The sequence below is a fragment of the Medicago sativa genome, chromosome 3 (assembly GCF_051527215.1).
Source record: "Medicago sativa cultivar Bolivia chromosome 3, Bolivia_mono, whole genome shotgun sequence".
NCBI lineage: Eukaryota > Viridiplantae > Streptophyta > Magnoliopsida > Fabales > Fabaceae > Medicago > Medicago sativa.
The window spans coordinates 16,570,102-16,573,579 of NC_140751.1; the positions used below are offsets into that span (position 1 = coordinate 16,570,102).

General features: G+C 35.3%; 1 pseudogene; it reads right to left on the minus strand.

Annotated features, from left to right (window-relative positions):
* Nucleotides 1-1,918: 1,918 nt before the first annotated feature.
* LOC146936146 (F-box/kelch-repeat protein At3g23880-like) lies at nucleotides 1,919-3,112 on the minus strand (annotated as a pseudogene).
* Between the last annotated feature and the right edge of the window lie 366 nt (nucleotides 3,113-3,478).

A 3,478-nucleotide genomic window follows, 5' to 3' on the forward strand; every position in this document is an offset into this window, starting at 1 on the left:
CTACAAAATTCTACAGCTTCAAATTCGGTTTCAAGAGAGTAGACGTAAAATTGGATTTGTATTGGTTTGCTCATTGAAGAGCTTGGAAATCTCACTGAGCTTGTAGATTTGGATATATCAGTGAACATGTACTTGAACTATCCCTTCTTCTAATTAAAGCCTTCCTTCCTAAGTTTGAAATGCAATTAAAAACTTAACGACGCTTAGAATGTTGTCTCCTTACGGCGATTTCTAGGACAATTCTCTTGAGTGGTTTTTCATGATTTGCCAGAAAGAGTGGTTTGGTTCTTTGCCAACATATGTTCAATCCCTGCAGAATTTGGTAACATCAGAGAGCTTAATTTTGCTTATGTTTCAAGGGAGAAAGCTGAATTCTTCTATTCATGGTTCACTCTAGTCTTTTGAGCCACTCAACCTTCTCGATCTTTGCAATAATCCCTTCATTATTCCTTCTAGTTTCTGTGTGATGCCAGTATATGTCAATTCATATGACCAAAACTTTCTAACACGTTCACATGGTTACTTGACAGTTGACATGACTTTGGTACCTATTGTTTTTATTTTGTAGGAATTTCTTTATCCTTGGTATAAAGAACGCGGTTGTGGTCAAACAGATTGTTGTGTCCTGCTCCTAGCTTATTGACGAACCTAAGGCTGAGAGCACCTCTAATGTTCCAACTTAAAATAGTAAGATCTTCACATTCAATGATAAAACATATGGTGGAATATGATCACAAAAAGTGTACTCTCACTTAGATGCTTGTTTAGTACATGCATGGCATTGTTAGGCTACGGTGATTGTAGCTGGTTGATCATTAACTTGCACTAAAATAATCACAATTAACTTGCATCTATTTGCTAGTATTTTCAAATACATTTGAACAAGTTTTCATTTCCAAATCACATAGATGCTTGTAATTGTAATAAATTAGTACACGTAAGATAGTTGCATTTACAACCCACTTCCCATATTTCCAAATCAGCACACCATCAAATATTTTCTATATTCAATCTTAGGCTCAAATAAGTACAGGTTATAATCTCCAAAGAATAAGGACATCAACAGAAATCGATGCCACTGATAGGCAATAAAGTATGTTTTAAGATTCAAAAAACAGTAGCAGTTGTGATTAAAAAATTCAACTAAAATAGTCTTAGTAGGCTCATCAGAATACAAATTATTGTTGGCAGTAAAATGAAATAAAATACAAACTCAACACTACTTTGTTTCCAGGTTCAATAGGGCTCATATAACTTATAAGCTGCTTTGTTTCCATGCTTTAAACACTCGTTCTCTGAAAAAGTAGTGCAATATAACAAATAATTAGAGAAAATTATTATCATACGAGAAACTACTATTTAAAAATATATTGTACTAAATCAAGTATAACAGAACAATTTTGGTCCGTTTAAATCCGCTACACTACATCACCTTAGCCGATATTTGTCAAATAGGGTACTTTGCCTGCCAACAAGTAAAAAGATTATTGTAGAGATCTAACTTGCTCAATTCCTTTCTGTAGATGAATGTCAAAACAAGTTTATTTACTATAGCTACATGTGTGAATATTCTTGGTGTTCACCTCCATCAAACAGGTGAGATATATCTGATCACAAAAAATATTGTTCAGTTTGGTTAATGATGCATTATTCAAGATTTGAAGCAAACATTAAGACATGTTAGCAGTTGGCATACATTATATCTAAACTTTATCTTCAATCCACAATAATAACTGAACAAGTGAATATGACATGGCATTTTCTATAGCTGTAGATTACATCGACCATAATTTAAAAATGATCCATGAAATCGGCATTAAGAAGAACAAGCATAAACTAAATAACATTAATAAAAGTTAACATAAGTTGTAATCAAATCTCAAGATAAGTTACAGACCATAACATCTAACTAACAACATCAAGGACACGGTGATATCAAACTCTCAACATAGATTGTGGATTAAAAAAAACCATTAATGTCTTGACGTGCTGACATATTAAAAGTACCACTTTTGGAATCATAGACAGTAAACATCAACTGCACCCAATTTCTATAATACATCAGTACTTGGTTATCCTCCGTGATATATAAAGCATTGTCATTGGGATAGAGACCCAAATCTTGCATGTAAGGAACACGGTACAATTTATTCCATGGCTCTTCATTATCATATTCCTTCATAATCCAAATATCCACAAATTTCTCGAAACTTGCAAAGATGCACAAGCAATCCATCAACACCCTCAAGGTCCAACTATTTGTCTCCAAATTAGGCTTCAAAAGCATTTTATACAACTCCTTCTCCAAATCAAGAGAAACAATGTTGTGCGAAGAACTACTCGAAGCATCATGTGCCAACCAATTAATGGTACCTCTAGCAAATACTCCTGGTGCACTAATGGATCCATAACTTGGTACATCTTGGATCCTCCTCCAAGAATTTGTACCCAAAGTATAAACATGAACTTCATTACTTTTGTCAAGAAAAATAGAAACAGCAACAATCTTATAAGTATGAGTGAAATGACCATATCCAAAGTTATATTCCATGGAATTGAGAACTCTTTTTCCTGGATTTTCCAATGCGGGAAACGTACTGAATCTCCTAATTGAAGGGTTCCACAAAACAATAGAATGTCCAGCAATTGTACCATATCCACTGGTGAAACAAAGAATGCCATCGCAAGATGAAACACACAAATTATGGGCACTTACAGTGTTCAAAATATCAGGGAACCTGAGTTTGGTAGGCTTGATGCGAGAGGTTGACATTGCTGCCTTGAAAACAGAGGGAAGAATTAGCTTACCTATGACTCCCGAGGTGTTAACGATGAGGTGATGGTTGTGATGGAAAGCCTTTGAAAATTGAAGATGCTTCTTTGTGAATTTAGGATCGGAGATTAGAGATTTCCATGATTTGCCGAGGCACTGAAGTTGAAGGAGGAGCTTCACTGGAAGCCTGCTGAAAATCTCAGCAACCAGATCGAAGGGAAGAGTGGGTAGGGTTCCGGTGACGGTAGGCGATCTCCGCCTCTTAGTGTATTTTCTTTTCTTCTTCATTGACTGAGTGGAAACAGTGTTTCGGTCATCTCCCTTGCTACCAACCTTCATTTGTTGGAGTGGCAATGCAAGAAGGAGATCTTGAAGCAAAAATTGGTAACAAACAAGAGTATGGTTTTATATTGTGTAAGATTTGGATGGTGTGAAATTGATATTAGGGTTCCAAAAAATTATGCGGTCTAATCACTGAAACTTGTGGTGGATTAGGGTTCCGGCGATTGGTGAGAAACAAGAGCAGGGTTTTATTGTATATGATTTTCATAGTTACAACGTTTTTGGAAAGGCCCAAAACATTTAGGGGGATGTATTGGATTAGGATTCTATGGGATTTTAAAAGACTTTTTAATTATGAAAAAGTCTTGTGGTATTCAATCAAGACTTTTTGCAACTTAAAAAAAGTCTTGTGGTATTCAATCA